The 21,026-nt window shown below is 56.0% G+C and overlaps 2 long non-coding RNA genes and 12 other non-coding genes across 16 annotated transcripts in view; all 14 read left to right on the forward strand.

Moving 5' to 3' along the window:
* The first annotated feature begins 22 nt into the window (after positions 1 to 22).
* Positions 23 to 103, forward strand: LOC128773213 (small nucleolar RNA SNORD115). Its single transcript, XR_008417490.1, has one exon. It is a non-coding gene; the product is annotated as a small nucleolar RNA SNORD115 (small nucleolar RNA).
* Positions 104 to 1,835: 1,732 nt separating this feature from the next.
* LOC128773202 (small nucleolar RNA SNORD115) lies at positions 1,836 to 1,916 on the forward strand. Its single transcript, XR_008417478.1, has one exon. It is a non-coding gene; the product is annotated as a small nucleolar RNA SNORD115 (small nucleolar RNA).
* Positions 1,917 to 3,489: 1,573 nt separating this feature from the next.
* Positions 3,490 to 5,887, forward strand: LOC128772762 (uncharacterized). Its single transcript, XR_008416912.1, has 3 exons — positions 3,490 to 3,607; positions 3,985 to 4,049; positions 5,273 to 5,887. It is a non-coding gene; the product is annotated as an uncharacterized LOC128772762 (long non-coding RNA).
* On the forward strand, positions 3,664 to 3,744 carry LOC128773206 (small nucleolar RNA SNORD115). The gene has a single exon (XR_008417483.1). It is a non-coding gene; the product is annotated as a small nucleolar RNA SNORD115 (small nucleolar RNA).
* LOC128773203 (small nucleolar RNA SNORD115) lies at positions 5,447 to 5,527 on the forward strand. The gene has a single exon (XR_008417479.1). It is a non-coding gene; the product is annotated as a small nucleolar RNA SNORD115 (small nucleolar RNA).
* Positions 5,888 to 7,239: 1,352 nt separating the features above from the next.
* Positions 7,240 to 7,320, forward strand: LOC128773196 (small nucleolar RNA SNORD115). Its single transcript, XR_008417471.1, has one exon. It is a non-coding gene; the product is annotated as a small nucleolar RNA SNORD115 (small nucleolar RNA).
* A 1,489-nt stretch (positions 7,321 to 8,809) lies between these two features.
* Positions 8,810 to 21,026, forward strand: part of LOC109258138 (uncharacterized) — a 133,172-nt gene continuing 120,955 nt past the window's right edge. For all 3 annotated transcript variants that reach the window (XR_008417002.1, XR_008417001.1, XR_008417000.1), the window contains exons 1-5: positions 8,810 to 8,982; positions 12,479 to 12,596; positions 12,975 to 13,041; positions 14,302 to 14,418; positions 20,538 to 20,653. This is a non-coding gene — a long non-coding RNA (uncharacterized LOC109258138). The remainder of the gene's footprint in view (positions 8,983 to 12,478; positions 12,597 to 12,974; positions 13,042 to 14,301; positions 14,419 to 20,537; positions 20,654 to 21,026) is intronic.
* Positions 9,039 to 9,119, forward strand: LOC128773214 (small nucleolar RNA SNORD115). The gene has a single exon (XR_008417491.1). It is a non-coding gene; the product is annotated as a small nucleolar RNA SNORD115 (small nucleolar RNA).
* Positions 10,848 to 10,928, forward strand: LOC128773209 (small nucleolar RNA SNORD115). Its single transcript, XR_008417486.1, has one exon. It is a non-coding gene; the product is annotated as a small nucleolar RNA SNORD115 (small nucleolar RNA).
* Positions 12,653 to 12,733, forward strand: LOC128773211 (small nucleolar RNA SNORD115). Its single transcript, XR_008417488.1, has one exon. It is a non-coding gene; the product is annotated as a small nucleolar RNA SNORD115 (small nucleolar RNA).
* Positions 14,475 to 14,555, forward strand: LOC128773205 (small nucleolar RNA SNORD115). Its single transcript, XR_008417482.1, has one exon. It is a non-coding gene; the product is annotated as a small nucleolar RNA SNORD115 (small nucleolar RNA).
* LOC128773208 (small nucleolar RNA SNORD115) lies at positions 16,970 to 17,050 on the forward strand. The gene has a single exon (XR_008417485.1). It is a non-coding gene; the product is annotated as a small nucleolar RNA SNORD115 (small nucleolar RNA).
* LOC128773215 (small nucleolar RNA SNORD115) lies at positions 18,785 to 18,865 on the forward strand. Its single transcript, XR_008417492.1, has one exon. It is a non-coding gene; the product is annotated as a small nucleolar RNA SNORD115 (small nucleolar RNA).
* Positions 20,711 to 20,790, forward strand: LOC128773212 (small nucleolar RNA SNORD115). The gene has a single exon (XR_008417489.1). It is a non-coding gene; the product is annotated as a small nucleolar RNA SNORD115 (small nucleolar RNA).

The raw sequence follows: 21,026 nt of genomic DNA on the forward strand, positions 1-21,026 counted from the left end.
GCAGGTGGGGACTGCCTTGGTTGGGTCAATGATGAGAACTCATATGGCCTCGAAGACAGCGGATGACCTAAAAATTATGTTCAATAGGATTATGCTGAGGACCAGTGGAAGGCATGGCACTGAGGCGGGATCCTGGGAACCCCTTTGGGCCTTGCAGAGCACTGGCACCTGGGGCTCGAGGCGACCTATCCCTCAAGCCTCCCCAGTGGGGCTCTCCCTGGTTTCTGGGCCTCTGCATGTGTAAGATGTGCTCCCACCTTGGGGAGCTGCATGCCCATTACTAGTACTTCCCAGGACTCATCCCTGGGAACCCAACTAAACTCCCTTGGTGTCCTGGTGTCTTTCAGTGAGATGTCGTCTTGGTGACCATGGTCTTGCTATTGAGCCGACCAAGGGAGGAGAGTGGATGCCTGTGTCAGACCCCAGAGAACCACTGACCTTTGGCCTACAGGTGAGGCAGCCCTCAGGGCAACTCCAGCCATCTTGTGGCACTGGGGATTCGTCCTCGCCCCAGAGGGCTGGTGTGTCCCTGAAAGTCTGACCTGTACACTTGGCTGTCTGGAAAAAAACAGGTCACCCGCGACACTTGTAAGGGATGCCATGGTCCTCCACAGGATCCTCTTACTTGACGGACCATGGGACACATTTCCCAGTGTGGGAGGGCACTCCAGTTGATGTCAGAATCACTGATGCATTAGTAGGCACACAACATGCTGCGGTGGGCATTGCAGACGAACAGTGTGACCACCTGCAGGGAAGTGTTGCTCCCAAATTTCATGAAATGGGATTTGGAGGCAGGGGCCTAGCGGGGGTTACCTGGATGGAGACTAGACAGCTTTGGCATAATGGGTAGACGGTATCCGAAAAATGCTGGCAATGTGGCCCAGACCCCGAGTTGCATACAGGCTCCTGCCGCCGGGTTCTTCACCATTGGCACTGTCTGGTTGTCGCGTGTCCTTATGGGCCCCTGGGGTTGTCCCACAGCTGTATGGGGTTTTGTCTGACAATGGCCCTTTGGTCGGTGCCACGAGCCAGGGCAGGCCTGGGTTCTTGACTTGTAACCCTGAGACCTAGTGAGTTTGAAGGCTCTGGGGAACCGTGCTGGCCCCTCACCATTCCCTCACCGTAATCTCAAAGATGGTAAGGGATTAGGTGTCCCCACTGGAACCATGGTGCAGTGCTGATGGAGACAGTGTTGGATACTGGTGGGATGCCCGTCAGGGCCCTGTTCCCCAAAGGCATCTTGGCATTGCATCTGCGTGGTAGGGTTCGTGGGCCCTTCTGGGGCCCTATGCCTGCCCATTCCTGCCAAAATGCAGGGCCGGTCCCTGCCAGCCAAGGCCCAGGATTCTGCCTGCCACTGACCCACAAAGGTCTGTCAATAACACTGCAGGAAGACCTGTGCATGTGGCCTGGTCCTGCTGTGGCAGCCTCCATGCTCAGATTCCTGGGGGGCTTGAATTCCCTTTTTTCCAGTGGAGCCACAGAGGCTGAGGGCCTTGTAGACATGCTGAAGTCTTCCTTCCCTCCAGGCCAGGATTGCAGGATTGTGTCATGAATTCAGTCCCAGCCCTGCGAATTCTGAGATCCCTCCCATTGCCACAAGGTGACGTCTGATGGGAAGGTGTTTTGTTACTGCTGGGCTGCCTCTCTCTCTGCAAATCCTGCGCCATGACCGAGATCCCACCTGGAGCACGGATGGCAATTTGGCCCATCTTTAGGAGCAGGCCCAGAGCCAAGGGCCCCCACGGCCACCCTGTGCATAACAAACCCTCACTGGTAAGCATGTTGAGCTGGAAGGTAGAAGGCAGAGGTGGGTGGGGACTGCCTTGGTTGGGTCAATGATGAGAACTCATATGGTCTCGAAGACAGATGATGACCCAAAAATTACGTTCAATAGGATTACACTGAGGCCCAGTGGAAGGCACCGCACAGAGGCGGGATCCTGGGGACCCCTGTGGCCCTAGCATAGAGCTGGATCCTGGTGCTCGAGGCGACTGATCCCTCAAGGCTCCCAGGGGCTTTCCCCGGTCTGGGCCTCCGAGAGCCTAAGAAGTGCTCCCACCCTGGGCCATTGTGTGCCCATTACTAGTGCTTCCCGGGATTCATCCCTGGGAAAACAACTAAGCTCCTTCGGTGTCCTGGTGTCTTTCAGTGGGACGTCGTCTTGATGACCAGGGTCTCACCATTGAGCCCACCATGGGAGGAGAATGGATGCCTGTGTGAGTATCCAAAGATCCAGTGCCCTTGGGCCTATTGGCGAGAGTGCCCTCAGGGCAAAACCAGCCATCTTGTGGGACTGGGGCTTCCTCCTGGCACCAGAGGGCTGGCATGTCCCTGAACGTCTCCCCTGTGCACTAGGCTGTTTGCAAAAATACATCACCTGCGACACCTGTAAGGGATGCCATGGTCCCCCATGGGATCCTCTTACTTGATGGATCATGGGCCACGTTTCCCATTATGGGAGGGCACTCCGGTTCATGTCAGAATCACTGATGCCTTATTAGGCACACGACATGCTGCAGTGGGCATTGCAGATGGCCAATGTGACCTCCTGCGTGGAAGCGGTGTACCGAAATTTCACGCAATGAGCTTTAGAGGCAGGGGCCAGTCCCGGGGTAACCTGAGGGGACACTAGACAGCTTTGGCATAACAGGTAGACGGTATCTGAAAGTTGCTCGCAGCGTGGTCCAGACCCCAAGTGGCATGTGGGCCCCTGCGTCCCGGGTTCTTCACCATTGGCACTTTCTGGTGGTCATGTGTCCTTATGGGGCCGGTGGGTCGTCCCGCAGCTGTATGGGGTTGTGTCTGACTATGGTCCTTTGGTCAGTGCCACGAGCCATGGCATGCTTTGGTTCTTCACTTGTGACCCCGCATCCGAGTGAGTTTGAAGGCACTGGGGAAGCATCCTGGCCCCTCACCCTTCCCTCACGGAAATCTCATAGACGGGAAGGGATGAGGTGTCCTCACGGGAGCCATAGAGCAGTGCTGATGGAGACAGTGTTGAATGCTGGTGGGATGCCATCAGGGCCCTCATTCCCCAAGGGATCTTGGCATTGCCTCTGTGTGGTAGCGTTCGTGGGACCTTCCGGGGCCCATTGTCTGCCCATTGCAGACCTGTCCCTGCCAACCTGGCAAAACGCAGGACCTGTCCCTGCCAACAAATGCCCGGGATTCTGCCTGCCACTGACCCCCCAAGGTCTGTCCCAGTCATGCTGCAGGAAGACCTGTGCTTGTGTCCTGGTGCCTGCTGTGGCAGCCTCCATGCTCAGAGACCTGTTGGGCTTGAATTCCCTTGTTTCCAGTGGAGCCACAGAGGCTGAGGGCCATGTGGACATGCTTCAGCCTTCCTTCCCAGAGGCCAGGATTGCAGGATTACGTCATGATGCAGTCCCAGCCCTGCGCATTCTGGGATCCCTCCCATTGTCACAAGGTGAAGTCTGATGGGGAAGGTGTTTTGTCATTGCTGAGCTGCCTCTCTCTGTGCAGATCCTGTGCTCCAACAAAGAACCCACCTGGGTCACAGAGGGGAGTTTGGCCCTTCTTCAGGAACAAGCCTCATGCCAGTGGCCCCCATGGCCATGCCGCATATCACAAAACCTCTCTGGTAAGCATGTTGAGCTGGAGGGTAGAAGGCAGAGGCGGGAGGGGACTGCCTTGGATGGATCAATGATGAGACCTCATATGGTCTCGAAGACAGATGATGACCTAAAAATTATGCTCAATAGGTTTATGCTGAGGCCCAGTGGAGGGCACAGCACTGAGGCGGGATCCTGGGGACTCCTGTGGCCCTGGCGTAGCGCTGGCACCTGGGCTCGAGGCGACCGATCCCTGTAGTTTCCCCAGTGGGGCTTTCCCAGGTCTGGGCCCCCACACGCCAAAGACATGCTCCCGCCCTTGGGTATTTGTGCCCATTACTAATGCTTCCCAGGAGTCATCCCTGGGAACCCAGCTAAGCTCCCTCGGTGTCCTGGTGTCTTTCAGGGGGACATCGCCATGGTGACCAGGATCCCACTTGAGCCCACCATGGGACGATAGTGGATGCCTGTGTGAGTACCAGGAGATCCAGTGCCCTTGGGTCGATTGGCGAGGGAGCCCTCAGGGCAACCCCAGCCATCTTGTAGGACAGGGGCTTCGTCCTCACCCCAGAGGGCTGGCGTGTCCCTGAACAACTCCCGTGTGGACTAGGCTGTCTGGAAAAAACAGGTCACCTGCAACACCTGCAAGGGATGGAATGATCCTGCGCGAGACCCTCTTATTTGATGGCCATGGGCCACGTTTCCCAGTGTGGGAGGGTGCTCCAGTTGATGTCAAAATCACTGATGCATTAGTAGGCAAGCGACGTGTTGTGGTGGGCATTGTAGATAGCCAATGTGACTTCCTGCATGGAAGTGATGTACACAAATTTCACGCAATGGGTTTGGAGGTAGGGGGCAGACCAGGAGTTACCTTGATGGACACTAGACAGCTTTAGCTTAATGGGTAGAAGGTATCTGAAAGATGCTGGTAGTGTGACCCTGACCCGGAGTAGTGTGCAGGCTCCTGCCCCCGGGTTCTTCACCATTGGCACCGTCTGGTGGTTGCATGTCCTTATGGGGCCCGTGGGTCATCCCGCAACTAGATGGGGTTTTGTCTGACAATGGCCCTTGGTCGGTGCCATGAGCCAGGGCATGTTTGGGTTCTTGACTTGTGACCCTGAGTCCCAGTGAGTTTGAAGGCACTGGGGAACCATTCTGGTCCCTCACCCTTTCCTCACCATAATCTCAAATACAGGAAGGGATGAGGTGTCCCCATGGGAGCCATGGAGCACTGCTGATGAAGACAGTGTTGGATGCTGGTGGGATGACTTTCAGGGCCCTGTTCCCCCAAGGGATCTTGTGTTGCGTCTGCAGGCAGCATTCGTGGGCCCATTCCTGACAAAACACAGGGCTAGTCCCTGCCAACCAATGCCCGGGATTCTGCCTGCTACTGCCCCGCCAACATCTGTCGCAATAAGGATTTGGGAGGACCTGTGCTTGTGGCCTGGTGCCTGCTGTGACAGCCTCCATGCACAGATTCCTGTGGGGCTTGAACTCCCTTGTTTCCACTGGAGCCACAGAAGCTGAGGGTCTTGTGGAAATGCTGCAGCCTTCCTTCCGACCAGGCCAGGATTGTGGGATTGCATCATGAATGCAGTCCCAGCACCATGCACTCTGAGATCCATCCCATTGCCACAAGGTGAGGTCTGATGGGAAGGCGTTTTGTCATCGCTGAGTTGCCTCTCTCTGTGCAGATCCCGTGCCGTGACCGAGATCCCACCTGGAGCACAGTGGGGAGTTTGGCCCATCTTTGGGAACAGGCCATGACCCAGGGACCTCCATGGCCACTCTGCCCATAACAAAACTTCTCTGGTAAGCATGTTGAGCTGGCGGGTAGAAGACAGAGGCAGGTGGAGACTGCCTTGCTTGGGTCAATGATGAGAACTCATATGGTCTCAAAGACAGATGATGACCTAAAAATTATGCTCAATAGGATTATGCTGAGGTCCAATGGAGGTTACCGCACTGAGGCGGGATCCTGGGAACTCCTGTGGCCCCGGAATAGTGCTGGCACCTGGAGCTCGAGTTGCCGATCCCTTGAGGCTCCCCAGTGGGGCTCTCCTTGGTCTGGGCCTCCACATTACTAAGATGTGCTCCCGCCCTGGGGTGTTATGTGCCTATTATTAGTGCTTCCCAGGACTCATCCCTGGGAACCCAACTAAGCTCCCTCGGTGTCCTGGTGTCTTTCAGTGGGAAGTCGTCTTAGTGACCAGGGTCTCACCATTGAGGCCACCATGGGAGGAGAGTGGATGCCCATGTGAGTACCCAGAGACCCAGTGTCCTTGGTCCAATTGGTGAGGCAGCACTCAGGGCAACGCCAGAAATCTTGCAGGAATGGGGCTTTGTCCTCGCCCCAGAAGGCTGACGTGTCACTGATCATCTGCCCTGTGCCTTAGGTTGTCTGGAAAGAACACGTCACTCGCGACACCTGCAAGGGATGCCACCGTCCCCTGCGGGATCCTCTACTTAACGGCCCATGGCCCCATTTCCCAGGCTGGGAGGGCACTCCAGTTGATGTCAGAATCACTGATGCCTTACTAAGCACACGAGATGCTGTGGTGGGAATTGCACACCCTCAATGTGACCTCCTGCGTGGAAGCGGTGCAACCAAATTTCACAAAATGGATTTTGGAGGCAGGGGCCAGGCATGGTGATACCTGAATGGACAATAGACAACTTTGGAATAACGGGTAGATGCTATCTGAAAAATGCTGGCAGCGTAGCCCAACCCCGAGTGGCATGCGGGTTCCTGCCTCTTGGTTCTTCACCATTGGCACCGTCTGGTGGTCGTGTGTCCTTATGGGCCCCAGGGGTCATCCGGCAGCTGTATGGGGCCTTCTCTGACAATGGTCCTTTGGTCGGTGCCTCAGGCCAGGGCACGCTGGGGTTCTCTACCTGTGACCCTGAGTCCCAGTGAGTTTGAAGGCGCCTGAAAACCGTGCTGGCCCCTCACCCTTCCCTCACTGTAAACTCAAAGACGGGAAGGGATGAGGTGTCCCCAAGGGAGCCATGGAACAGCATTGATGGAGACAGTGTTGGATGCAGGTGGGATGCCCGTCAGGGCCCTGTTCTCCCAAGGGATCTGCGTGGTAGCATTCGCGGGCCCTTCTTTGGACCCATGACAACCCATTCCTGGCAAAACGCAAGGCTGTTTCCTGCCAGCCCAGTCTGGGGATTCTGCCTGCCACCAACCTGCCAAGGTCTGTCCCAATCACTCTGTGGGAGGACCTGTGCGTGTGGCCTAGTGCCTGCTGTGGCAGCCTCCATGCTCAGACTCCTGTGGGGCTTGAGTTCCCTTGTTTCCAGTGGAGCCACAGAGGCTTAGGGCCTTGTGGATATGCTACAGCCTACCTTCTCGCCAGGCCAGGATTGCAGGATTATGTCATGAATGCAGTCCCAGACCCAAGCATTCTGAGGTCCCTTCCATGGAAAAAGGTGAGGTCTGATGGGAAGGCATTTGTCATTGCTTACCTGCCTCACTCTGTGCAGATCACGTACCCCGACGGAGATCCCACCTGGCAAACGGAGGGGAATTTGACCCATCTTCAGAACAGGCCCAAAGCCAGGGCCCCCATGGCCTCCCTGTGCATCACAAACCCTCTCTGATAAGCATGTTGAGCTGGCAGGTAGAAGGCAGAGGCGGGTGGGGACTGCCTTGGTTGGGTCAATGATGAGAACCCATATGGTCTCGAAGACAGATGATGACCTAAAAATTATGCTCAATAGGATTACGCTGAGGCCCAGTGGAAGGCACAGCACTGAGGCGGGATCCTGGGGATCCCTTTGGGCCTTGCAGAGCACTGGCACCTGGAGCTCGAGGTGACGGATCCTTTGAGGCTCCCCTGTGGGCTCTCCCCAGTCTCTAGGCCTCCACGCGTGAAAGTCATGCTCCTGCACTGGGGTGCTGCGTGCCCGTTACTAGTACTTCCTGGGACTCATCCCTGGGAACTCAGCTAAGCTCCCTTGGTGTCCTGGTGTCTTTCAGTGGGACGTTGTCTGGGTGACCATGGTCTTTCTATTGAGCCCACCATGGGACCTGAGTGAATGCCTGTGTGAGAACCCGGATACCCAGTGACCTTTGGCCGATAGGTGAGGCAGCCTTCAGGGCAACGCCAACCATCTTGTGGTACTGGGGCTTCATCCTCGCCCCAGAGGGCTGGTGTGTCCCTGAAAGTGTGACCTGTGCACTTGGCTGTGTGAAAAAACAGGTCACCCACGACACCGGTGAGGGAGGCCATGGTCCCCCACAGGATCCTCTTACTTGAAGAACCATGGGACACGTTTCCCAGTGTGGGAGGGCACTCCAGTTGATGTCAGAATCACTGATGCATTAGTAGGCACACAACGTGCTGCGGTGGGCATTGCAGGTGACCAATGTGATCACGTGCTTGGAAGCGGTGCACCCAAATTTCACGAAATGGGCTTTGGAGGCAAGGGCTGGGCCCAAGATTACCTGGAAGGACACTGGACAGCTTTGGCATAATGGGTAGACGGTATCTGAAAGATGCTCTCAGCATGGTCAAGACCCCGAGTGGCATGCGGGCTCCTGCCCCTGGGTTCTTCACCATTGACACCGTCTGGTGGTCGTGTGTCCTTATGGGCCCCAGGGGCCACCTCACCACCGAATGGGGTTTTGTCTGACAATGGCCCTTTGGTCAGTGCCACAAGGCAGGGCATGGTGGGGTTCTTGATGTGACCCGGAGACCCAGTGATTTTGAAGTTGCTGGGGAACCATGCTGGAGCCTCACTCTTCCCTCACCGTAATTTCAAAGACGGGAAGGGATGAGGTGTCCCCACAGGAGCCATGGAGCAGCGCTGAGGGAGACAGTGTTGGATGCTGGTGGGATGCCCGTCAGGGCCCTGTTCTCCCAAGGGATCTTGGTGTTGCGTCTGTGTGGTAGGGTTCATGGTTCCTTCCGTGTCTCCATGCCTGCCCATCCTGGCAAAACGCAGGGCCAGTCCATGCCAGCCAAAATCCGGGATTCTGCCTGCCACCGACCCACCAAGGTCTGTCCCAATCATGCTGCAGGAGGACATGTGCATGTGCCCTGGTGACTGCTGTTGCAGCTTCCATGCTCAGACTCCTCTGGGGCCCTGAATTCCCTTGTTTCTAGTTGAGCCACAGAGGCTGAGGGCCTTGTGGACACACTGTAGCCTTCCTTCCCTCCAGGCCAGGATTGCAGGACTGTGTCATGAATGCAGTCCCAGCCCTGCCCTCCCATTGCCACAAGATGAGGTCTCATGGGGAAGGTGTTTGTCATTGCTGAGCTGCCTCTCTCCTCGCAGATCCTGCGCCCCGACCGAGATCCCACCTGGCTCACAGAGGGGAGTTTGGCCCATAATTTGGAACAAGCCTCAAGCCAGGGGCCCCCATGTACACCCTGCACATCACAAAACCTCTCTGGTAAGCATGTTGAGCTAGAGGGTAGAAGGCAGAGGTGGGAGGGGAGTACCTTGGTTGGGTCAATGATGAGAACTCATATGGTCTTGAAGACAGATGATGACCTACAAATTATGCTCATTAGAATTATGCTAAGTCCCAGTGAAGGGCACCACACTAAGGCAGGATCCTGTGGACCCCTGTGACCCTGGCATAGCACTGGATCCTGGGGCTCGTGGCGACTAATCCCTTGAGGTTCCCCAGTGGTGCTCTCCCTGGTCTGGGCCTCCGAGCACCTAAGATGTGCTCCTGCCCTGGGGCATTGTGTGCCCATTACTAGTGCTTCCCGAGACTCATCCCTGGGAAAACAAGTAAGCTCCTTCGGTGTCCTGGTTTCTTTCAGTGGGATGTTGTCTTGGTGACCAGGGTCTCGCCATGGAACCCACCATGGGAGGAGAATGGGTGCTTGTGTGAGTACCTGGGATCCAGTGCCCTTGGGCCGATTTGCGAGGGAGCACTCAGGGCAAAGCCAGCCATCTTGTGGGACTGGGGCTTCCTCCTGGCACCAGAGGGCTGGCGTGTCCCTGAACGTCTCCACTGTGCACTAGGCTGTCTGGAAAAATATATCACCCACAACACTTGTAAGGGATGTCATGGTTCCCTGCAGGATCCTCTTACTTGACAGACGATGGGCCATGTTTCCCAGTGTGGGAGGGTGCTCCGGTTGATGTCAGAATCACTGATGCCTTAGTAGGCAAGCAACGTGCTGCGGTGGGCATTGCAGACAGCCACTGTGACCTCCTGCATGGAAGCGGTGTGCCAAAATTCCATGCAATGGGCTTTAGAGGCAGGGGCCGAACCCGGGGTTACCTGAGTGGCACTAGACAGCTTTGGCATAATGGGTAGACGGAATCTGAAAGATGCTCTCAGCATGGTCAAGACCCCAAGTGGCATGCGGGCTCCTGCCCCCGGGTTCTTTACCATTGGCACCGTCTGGTGGTCGTGTGTCCTTATGGGTTCCGTGGGTTGTCCCACAGATCGATGGTGTTTTGTCTGACTATGGCTCTTTGGTCGGTGCTACAAGCCAGGGCACACTGCAGTTTTTCACTTGTGACCCCACGTCCAAGTGAGTTTGAAGACGCTGGGGAACCGTGCTGGCCCCTCACCTTTCCCTCACTATAATCTCAAAGACGTGAAGGGATGAGGTGTCCCCATGGGAGCCATGCAGCAGCGCTGATGGAGACAGTGTTGGATGCTGGTGGGATGCCTGTCAGGGCCCTGTTCCCCCAAGGGGTCTTGGTGTTGCGTCTGTGTGGTAGCGTTTGTGGGATCATCCAGGGCCCCATATCTGCCCATTCCTGGAAAAATGCAGGGCCGGTCCCTGCCAGCCAAGGCCTGGGATTCTGCCTGCTACCGACCCGCAAATGTCTGTCCCAATCACACTGCAGGAAGACCTGTGATTGTGGCCTGGTGCCTGCTGGGCAGCCTCCATACTCAAATTCCTGTGGGGCTTGAATTCCCTTATTTCCAGTGGAGCCACAGAGGCCTAAGGCCTTGTGGACATGCTGCAGCCTTCCTTCCGGCCAGGCCAGGATTGCACGATTGCATCATGAATGCAGTCCCAGCCCCGTGCATTCTGAGATCCCTCCCATTGCCTCAAGGTGAGGTCTGATGGGGAAGGTGTTTGTCATTGCTGAGCTGCTTCTCTCTACACAGATCCCGCGCCCCGACTGAGATCCCACCTGGTGCACGGAAGGAAGTTTAACCTGTCTTTTGGAAATGGCCCCGAGCCAGGGGCCCTCATGGCCACCCTGCCCATCACAAGCCCTCTCTAGTAAGCATGATGAGCTGTGGTTAGAAGGCAGAGACATTTGGGGACTGCCTTGGTTGGGCCAATGATGAGAACTCATATGGCCTCGAAGACAGTTAATGACCTAAAAATTATGTTCAATAGGATTACACTAAGGCCCTTTGGAGGGCACCCCACTTAGGCGGGATCCTGGGGACCACTGTGGCCATGACATAGCACTGGCAATTGGGGCTTGAGGCTACCGATCCCTCGAGGCTCCCCAGTGGGGCTTTCCCTGGTCTCTGGGCCTCCATACACCTAAGACATGCTACCGTCCTGGGGCATTGTGTGCCAATTACCAGTGCTTCCCGGGACTCATCCCTGGGAACCCAACTAAGCTCCCTCAGTGTCCTGGTGTCTTTCAGTGGAACGTCGTCTTGGTGAGCAGGGTCTCGCCATTAAGGCCACCATGGGATTAGAGTGGATGCCTGTGTGAGTACCTAGAGACCCAGTGCCCTTGGGCTGATTGGCGAGGACGCCCTCAGGGCTATACCAGCCAACTTGTGGGACTGGGGCTTTGTCCTTGCCCCAGACGGTTGGCGTGTCCCTGAATTTCTGCCCTGTGCACTAAGCTGTCTGGAGAAAACAGGTCACCCGCGATACCTGCAAAGGATGCCACGGTCCCTGTGGGATCCTCTTACTTGAAGGCCCATGGGCCTCATTTCCCAGGGTGCTCTGGTTGATGTCAGAATCACTGATATCTTAGTAGGCACGCATGGTGCTGCCGTGGGCATTGCAGTCTGCCAAAGCGACCTCCTGCATGGAAGTGGTGCACCCAGATTTCACACAATGGGCTTTGGAGGAAGGAGCCGGGCCCGGGGCTATGAGGCTGGACACTAGACTGCTTTGGCATAACGGGTAGATGGTATCTGAAAAATGTGTGCATTGTGGCCTGGAACCCAAGTGGCATGTGGGCTCCTGGCACCGGGTTCTTCACCATTGACCCCCCCGCCGGTGGTCACGTGTCCATATGGGGCTCGTCGGTCGTCCTGCAGCTGGATGGGAATTGCCTGACAGTGGTCCTTTGGTTGGTGCCATGAGCGAGGGCACGCTGGGGTTCTTGACTTGTGACCCCAAGTGCCAGTGAGTTTGAAGTCACTGGGGAAGTGTGCTGGCCCCTCACCTTTCCCTCACTGTAATCTCAAAGGCGGGAAGGGATGAGGTGTCCCCACGGGAGCCTTGGAGCAGCGATGGTTGGTGACGTTGTTTGATGCTGGTGGGAGGCCCTTCAGGGCCCTGATCCCCCAAGGGATCTTGGCATTGCCTCTGCGTGGTAGCATCCATGGGCCCTTCTGGGCCCCATGCTTGCCTATTGCTGGCAAAATGCAGGGCCAGTCCCTGCCAGCCAAGGCCCGGGCTTGTTCTTGATACCAGCCCGCCAAGCTGTTTCCCAATCACTTTGTGGGAGGACCTGTGCATGGGGCCTGTTGCCTGGTGTTGCAATCTCCATGCTCAGACTCCTGTGAGGCCCTGAATTCCCGGTGTCCCATGGAGCCACAGAGGCTGACAGCCTTGGGGACACGCTACAAACTTCCTTCCCGCCAGGCGAGGATTTTTGCTGGCTTCATGAATGCCATCCCAATCCTGGGAATTCTAGGATCCCTCTCATTGCCACAAAAGAGGTCTCATAGGAAGGTGCTTGTAATTACTGAGCTGCCTTTCTCTGTGCAGGTCCCACCCCACGACCGAGATCTCACCTGGCGCACGGAGGGGAGTGTGGCCAATCTTCGGAAACAGGCCCCGAGCCAAGGGCCCCTATGGCCACCCTGCATATCACAAACCCTCTCTGGTAAGCATGTTGAGCTGGCGGGTAGAAGGCAGAGGCTGGTAGGGACTGCCTTGGTTGGGGCAATGATGAGGACTCATATGGTCTCGAAGATATTTGATGACCTAAAACTTATGCTCAATAGGATTATGCTGAGTCCCAGTGGAGGGCACCACACTGAGGCGGGATCCTGTTGACCCCTGAGGCCCTGGTGTAGCACTGGCCCCTGGGGCTCAAGGGGACAGATCCCTCAAGGCTCCCAGTGGCGCTTTCCCCTGTCTCTGGGCCTCCACATGCCTAAAACGTGCTCCTGCCCTGGGGCATTTTGCCCATCACTACTACTTCCCGGGACGCATCCGTGGAAAGCAAACTAAGCTCCCTTGGTGTCCTGGTGTCTTTCAGTGGGACGTCGCCTTGGTGACCAGGGTCTCACCATTGAGCTCACAATGGGAAGAGAGTGGATGTCTGTGTGAGTACCCGGAGACCCAGTGCCCTTTGGACAACTTGCGAGGGAGCCTCAGGGCAACGCCAGCCATCTTGTGGGACCAGGACTTCGTCCTCGCCCCAGAGGGCTGGCGTGTCCCTGAACGTCTGACCTGTGCATTAAGCTGCCTGCAAAAAACAGGTCACCCACAACACCTGCAAGGGACGCCACAGTTCCTTGCGGGATCCTCTTACTTGATGGCCCATGGGCCACGTTTCCCAGTGTGGGAGGGCACTCCAGTTGATGTCAGAATCACTGATGCCTTAGTACGCACGCGATGTGCTGTGGTGGGCATTGCAGATGGCCAATGTGACCTCCTGTGTAGATGCAGTGAGTCCAGATTTCTGAGACCTCCAAAGCAATAGTCTTTGGAGGAAGGGGCCTGGCCCGGGGCTACCTTGCTGGACACTGGACAGCTTTGGCATAATGGGTAGTCGGTATCTGAAAAATGTTGGCAGCATGGTCCAGACCCCAAGTGGCATGCGGGCTCCTGCCTCCAGGTTCTTCACCATTGGCACCGTCTGGTGGTCGCATTTTCTTTTGGGGCCCGTGGGTCATCCTGTAACTGGATGGGGCTTTGCCTGACAATGGCCCTTTATGTCGGTGCCACGAGCCAGGTCACGCTGGGGTTCTTGACTTGTGCCCCAAGTCCCAGGGAGTTTGATGTCGCTGGGGAACTGTGCTGGCCCCTCACCCTTCCCTCACCATAATCTCAAAGACTGTAAGGTATGAGGTGTCCCCAAGGGATCCATGGAGCAGCACTGCTTAGAAATGGTGGTGGATGCTAGTGGGATGCCTGTCAGGGCCCTGATCTTCCAAGGGATCTTGACATTGCATCCACGTGGTAGTGTTCATGAGCCCTTCCATGACCCCATGCCCACCCCTTCCTGTCAAAATGCAGAGCTGGTCCCTTTGGGCCAAGGCCCGGGATTCTGCCTGTCACCGGCCCACCAAGGTGTGTCCCATTCACATTGCAGGAGGACCTGTGCATGGGGCCTGGTGCCTGCTTTTGCAGCCTCCATGCTCAGTCCACTGTGGGGCCCTGAATTCCCATGTGTCCAGCGGAGCCACAGAGGCTGAGGACCTTGGGACACACTGCCGCCTTCCTTCCCACCAGGCCAGGATTTTTCCTGGTGTGATGAATGCAGTCCCAGCCCCGCGTGTTCAGAGATCCCTCCCTCTGCCACAAGGTGAGGTCTGATGGGGAAGGCGTTCATCATTGCTGAGCTGCCTCTCTCTCCGCAGATCCTGCACCCTGACCGAGCTCTCACCTGGCACACGAGGGGAGTTTGGCCCATCTTTGGGAACAGGCCTCGAGCCAGGGGCCCTCATGTCCACCCAGTGCATCACAAACCCTCTCTGGTAAGCATGTTGAGCTGGCAGATAAAGGTCAGAGGCAGGTGGGGACTGCCTTGGTTGGGTCAATGATGAGAACTCATACGGTCTCAAAGACAGATGATGACCTAACAATTATGCTCAATAGGATTATGCTGAGGCCCACTAGAAGGTACCCCACTTAGGTGGGATCCTGAGGACCCCTGTGGCCCTGGCATAGCGCTGGAGCCTGGGGCTCGAGGTGACTGATTCCTCGAGGCTCCCCAGTGGGGGTCTCCCTGGTCTGGACCTCTGCATTACTAAGATGTGCTCCCACCCTGGGGCATTGTGTGCCCATTATTAGTGTTTCCTGGGACTCATCCCTGGGAACCCAACTAAGCCCCTTCGGTGTCCTGGTGTCTTTCAGTGGGAAGTCATCTTGGTGACTAGGGTCTTGCCATTGAGCCCACCATGGGAAGAGAGTGGATGCCTGTGTGAGTACCCAGAGACCCAGTGCCCTTTTGCCAATTCGCGAGGCTGCCCTCAGGGCAATGCCAGCCATCTTGTGGGACTGGGGCTCCGTCATCGTCCCAGAGAGTGTGTCCCTGAATGTCTGCCCTGTGCAGTAGGCTGTCTGGAAAAAACAGGTCACCCGTGACACCTGCAAGGGATGCCACGGTCCCCTGCAGGATCCTCTTACTTACGGCCCATGGGCCACGTTTTCCAGTGTGGGATGGCACTCTGGTGGATGGCAGAATCACTGAGGCATTAGAAGGCACTGCAAGGTGCTGCGGTGTTCATTGCTGATGGCCAGTGTGATCTGCATTGAAGTGGTCCGCCCAAATATCATGCAGTGGGCATTGGAGGAAGGTGCCCTGGCTGGGGCTACTTGGCTGGACACTAGACAGCTTTGGCATAACGGGTGGATGGTATTAGAAAAATGCCTGCAGCTTGGTCCGGACCCCGAGTGGCATGGGGCTCTTGGCCCCAGGGTCTTCACCTTGGCCCCATCTTCTGAATTTCTATCCTTGTGAGGCCCTTAGGACTTCCCCCACTCTGTTGGGGCTTTGCATGACAGTCGCACTTCAATGGGTGCCTCAAGACACGTCAATGTCAGGTTGTTGTCTTGTGCATTTAATTCCCAATTATGTTGACATTGCTTGGGAACCGTGGTAGCCCCTTTCCCTGCACTATCCCTAAGCTCAAATACCGGAAGAGATTAGGTGTCCCAATGGGATACATGGAGCAGCGCTGTTTGGGGACGGTGGTGGAGGGTTGTGGAATGCACGCCAAGCCCCTGAGCACCCAAGGAATCTATTTCTTGGGTCCCTGGGGTAGTGGCCATGGCCCTTTCCAGGACACTATGCCTGCCCATTCCTGGCAAAGCCCATGGCCAGTCTCTGCAATCCAATGCCCAGTATTATGCCTGCCAACAGCCCACCAAGTGGTGTCCCAATCACGCTAGGAGTAGACCTGTGTGGCTGGCCTTGTGCCTGATGTTGCAGACTCTATGCTCAGACTCCTGTGTGGCCCTGATTTCCCTGGTGTCCAGTGGAACCACAGAGGCTGAGGGCCTTGGCCCCACTCTGCACCCTTCCCTACTGCCATTCCATGGTTTTGTCTGGCATCATGGATGCAGTCCCAGACCCACGGATTCTGATCTTGTCTGATTGCCACAAGGTGAGGTCTGATGGGGAAGGAGCTTGTCATTCTTGAGCTGTCACTCTGCACAGATCCTGTGCCCGGACTGAAATCCCACCTGGCACATGGAGGGAAGTTTTTCCAGCATCTGGGGCCATGTAGTGTTCCCCAGACTGATTGGGGATTTGCCTGCCAATGGCCTTTTGACCGGTGTCCCAGGACAGGACAGGGTTCTTGTCTTGTGCACCCTCCTGTGCTAAACCTAAGCACAAAGACAGAAAGGGATGAGTTGTCCCCATGGGAGACATGGGACAGCGCTGTTTGGGGATGGATGTGGATGCTGGTGGGATGCATGCCTAGCCCCTGAGCACCCCAGGAATCTTTGCAGAGGTCCACCAGTGCAGCATCCATGTCCTGTTCCAGGTCACCATGCCTGCCCATTCCTGGCAAAGCCCAAGGCCGTGCCTTGCCAGCCATGCCTGGGATTCTGCATGCCACCAGATCAACAAGTGGTGTGCCAATCACATGGTGGGGGGACCTGTATGGCTGGCCTGCTGCCTGCTGTTGCAGCCTCTATGCTCAGCTCCTTCTAGGGGCCCTGCTTTCCCTGGTGTACATTGTACCTGGCACCGGGCTGGACACATCCTTCCAGCCATCCCTGGATTTTTGCTGGCATCCTGAATGCGGGAATGGCCCCACACATTCAGGGCTCAGTCCCATGGCCACAAGGCGAGGTCCGATAAGGAAGAGTGTTGTCATGCCTGAGCTGCCTCTCTCTGCACAGAGGCCATGCCCAGACTGAGATCCCACCTGTTGCATAGTGTATAGTTTGGCCCCGCTTCAGAAATAGGCCCCAAGCCAGGAGTCTAAATGGCCATCCTGCGCTTCACCCAACATCTCTGGTAAGCATGTTGAGCCTGCGGGGCGAAGGCACAGGTGTGTGGGGACTGCCTGGGTTGGGTCAATGATGAGAACTCATATGGACTCAAAGAGAGATGGTGACCTAAAAATTATGCTAAATAGGATTACGCTGAGGCCAAATGGAGAGCAACGTCCTGAGGTGGGACCTGTGGACCCTTGTGGCCCTGGCATGGTGCTGGCACCTGGGCCTCGAGGCTTCTGATCCCTTGTGGCTTCCCATTGTGGCTATCACTGGTCTATCAGCCACCACGTGCCTAAAACTGCTCCCACTCTTGCACTTTGTGTGGCCATCCTTAGTGCATCCCGGGAGCCCACACTCAGAGGCCTGGCTAAGCTCCCTGAGTGTCCTTGTGTATTTCAGTGGGACATCATCTTTGTGATCAGGGTCTCCGCATTGACCCCACCATGTGAGGTGAGTGGATGCCTATGCAAGCAGACAGGGGACCCAGGGCACATGGGCCCTATGGGGAGGCTGGCTTCAGGGCAATGCCAGCCAGCCTGTGGGACTGGGGCCCCATCATCGCCTCAGAGGGCTGGCATGCCCTGAAAGTCTGCCCTGTGCAGTGGGCTGTTGGGAAATAATAGGTCTCCTGTGGCTCCTGCAAGTGTTTCCATGGCCCCAGAGGGATCCTCTTTCTTGTCTGCCCATGGTCCACTTTCTGCAGTGTGGGAGGGAGCTCAGGTTGATATCAGAATCGCCGAGGCCCTTGGAGGCATGCAAGGTGCTGCAGTGGGCATTGGAGCCCCCCATGACCTCCTACGGGAAAGAGTTCCCACCCAAATTTCCCGAAATGGGCATTGGAGGAAGAAGCCAGGCCAGGGGCTACATGGCTGGATCCTGGACAGCTTTGGCATAGCGGGTAGTGACAGTCCCTGAGGACTTCTGGGAGCTTGGCTGGGACCCCAATTGGCACGTGGGACTCCTGTCTCCCAGATCTTCATTATGGGCCCACTCCTGGTGGACACATGTCCTTATGGGGCTCCTGGGTCTTCCTCAACTGGATGGAGCTTTGCCTGACAATTGCCCTTTGGTGGTGCCCTGAGGCAGGGCAAGCCGACATCCTTGTCTTGTGCATGCTCTTCTCAATGAGGTTTAAGTCACTTGGGAATCATGATAACCCCTCTCCCTGCACTAATCCTAAGTGCGTAGATCGGAAGGAACGAGTTGTCCCATGGGAGACATGAGGCAGTGATGTTTTGGGATGGAGGTGGACACTGGTGGGAGGTACACCAGGGCCCTGATAACCCCAGGAATCTTTGTGTGCATCCTCTGGGTGCAGCATCCATGGCCTGTTCTAGGCCGCCATGCCTGCCCATTTCGGGCAAAGCCCAGGGCCAGGCCCTGTCAGACATGGCCTGGGAATCTGCATGCCACTGGCTCACCGAGAGGTGTCCCAATCACGCGGTGGGTGGACCCGTGTAGCTGGCCTGCTGACTTCCAGTGCAGCCTCCATGCTCAGCTCCCTGTGGGGTTCCTGCTTTCCCTGGTGTCCAGTGGAACCACACAGGCTGAGGGCCTTAGTGCCACACGGGAGCATTCCTTCCTGCCATCGCTGGATTTTTGCTGGTGTCATTTATGGTGTCATGTCCTCATGCATTCGGGGCTTGTGCCCATGTCCACAAGGTGAAGTCCATTGGGAATGTCATTCTCATGGTTGAGCTGCCTCTCTCTGCACAGAGCCCTTGCCCAGACCAAGATCCTGCTGGGCACATGGAGGGCTAATTTGACCCAGCTTGGGGAATAGGCCCTAAGCCATATGCCCAACTAGTCACCCTGCTCTTTGAAACCATCTCTGGTATGCATGTTGAGCTGGCAGGAGGAGGATGCAGGTGGGAGGGGACTGCCTTTGTTTTGTCAATGATGAGAACTCATATGGTCTCGAAGAGAGATGATGACCTAAATATCATGCACAATGGGAGTATGCTGAGGCTCACTGGAGGCCACCATCCTGAGGATTCTGCCTCAGGATCCCACCCCTGTGGCCCTGGAAAGGTGCTGTCACATGGGGCTCCAGGCAACTGATCCCTTGAAGCTCCCCAGTGTGGCTCTCCCTGGTCTATGGGCCTTCACGTGACTAAGACGGGCTCCCACTCTGGGGCTTTGTGTGCCCATCCATATTGTGTCCCGGAATGCCTCACTTGGATCCTTGGATAAGCTCCCTAGGTGTCCTTGTGTCTTTCAGTGGGATGATTTCTTTGTGGCCAGGGTCTTGCCATTGCCCCCATCATGTGAAGTGTGTGGATTACAGTATGAGTAGATGGAATTCCCAGGGGATGTGGCAATTCCCTGATGGGGAGGCTTGCCTCAGGGCAACACCAGCCAGTGTGTGGTACCTGGGCCCCATCATTGACACAGAGGCCTGGCATGTCCCTGAATATCACACCTGTGCCATGTGCTTTCCTGACACCATATGTAATCTGTGTCTCCTGCAATGATTCCAAGTTCCCTGGAAAGCTCCTATTTCTCAAGGGCCTATGGTCTCCCTTCACTGGTTTAGCATGTTTTTCATCTTGATGTCAGAATTGCTAAGGTTTTGGGAGGGACTCGAGGTCCTGCTGTGGGCTTTGGAGCCTATGGCAAACTCCTGAAGGAAAGGGCTCCCGCCCACATTTTCTAGAATGGGCACAAGGGGAGGGTGGCAGGAACAGGACTTTCAGCTGGATGGCTTTAGAGCACTCTGGGATAGTGGGGAGACCTTCCCTGAAGAGTGCTTGCTGTTCTCAGGGACCCCGAATGTAGGTATTCCCTCTTGGCTCCCAGGTCTTCCCAATGAGCCCTCTTATGTTGGATGCATTGCCTTATGGGTCCAGGCATCCTCCCATACCTGGAATGGGCTTTCCTGCCATCACCCCTTGGGATGGTGCTTCAACCCAGGGCATGCTTGTTTTTCTGTTACCAATGATGTTGACATGGCTTTAGAACTGTGCTGGATTCTCCCTTTTCTATCCCAATATGCAAAAATAGGAAGGGACGAGGTGTCCCTACAGAGAACTCATAGCAGCACTCTTTGGGAATGGATGTGTATGCTGGTGGGATGCACACCAGTCCCATGAGCACCCCAGGAATCTTTCTGTAGGTCTCTGAACAGCTGCATTGAGAGCAGGGATTTACCTGCCAGGTGGCCGTTGTGTAGCTCCTCAGGTCTCCATATACACTTTCTGCCAAGGAGGCATTCGTTTCCACTGATCAATGAGCTTGGACACCCATGTCTTCAACAGCCCTGGGCCCATCCCTGGCTTCCATCTCTGCCCATTCTTCCTGAAGCCAAGGGCAGGGCCCTACCAGCGATGGCCCATGATTCTGCCTGCCACATTCTCTCCAAGTGTCTCACTCACTTGGTGACCTGTGTTGCAGGCCTGCCTCTTGGTGGCTCTTTTCCCATTCTCATCTCCCTGTGGGGGCCTAGGTTTCCTTTGTGTCAGGTGGACACATATGCACTGAGGACCTTGCATGCTACTTTGGAGCCTTCCTGCCATCCCTCAAGTCTTGCTTATGTCATAGGTGGAGTCATGGTGCTACAACTTCAAGGCTCATGCCCATTGCCCAGAAGGTCAGGAGCAATGGGGAAGGCTGTTGTCACAGCTGTGTTACACTCTGTCCACAGATCCCCTGCCCAAATGAAGATCCCACCTGGCCCACATAATCAATTGGCCCAGCTTCTGGAATATGCCCACACTAAGGTGCCACCCCAGCCATCTCACATTCAAGACACCCTCTTTGGTAAGCATGTTGTGCATGGGGTTGGGAAGCACAGGCGCATGGGGACTGCCTTGGTTAGGTCAATGATGAGAACTCATATGGTCTCAAAGAGAGATGATGACATAAAAATCTTGCTCAATAGGATTATGCTGAGGACCAATGGAGGGGACCATTGTGGGGTGGAATCCTGGGGACCTATTTAGCCATCTGGTTTCGGCCCTTGGGCTTGAATTTAATAAAACCTCGACAGTCCCACATGTGTCTCTCTTCTGTTTGTGGGTCTCCACGTGCCCTGGAAGGCTCTTGTCCTTGAGCTTTTTGTTTCCTTCCCAAATTCCCCCCCTGACGCCTCATGCGAATCTGTTGTTTAGCTCCTTGGTGTCCTTGTGTCTTT

Source organism: Panthera pardus, unplaced genomic scaffold (assembly GCF_024362965.1).
Source record: "Panthera pardus isolate Hobbes unplaced genomic scaffold, ASM2436296v1 HiC_scaffold_24, whole genome shotgun sequence".
Lineage (NCBI taxonomy): Eukaryota > Metazoa > Chordata > Mammalia > Carnivora > Felidae > Panthera > Panthera pardus.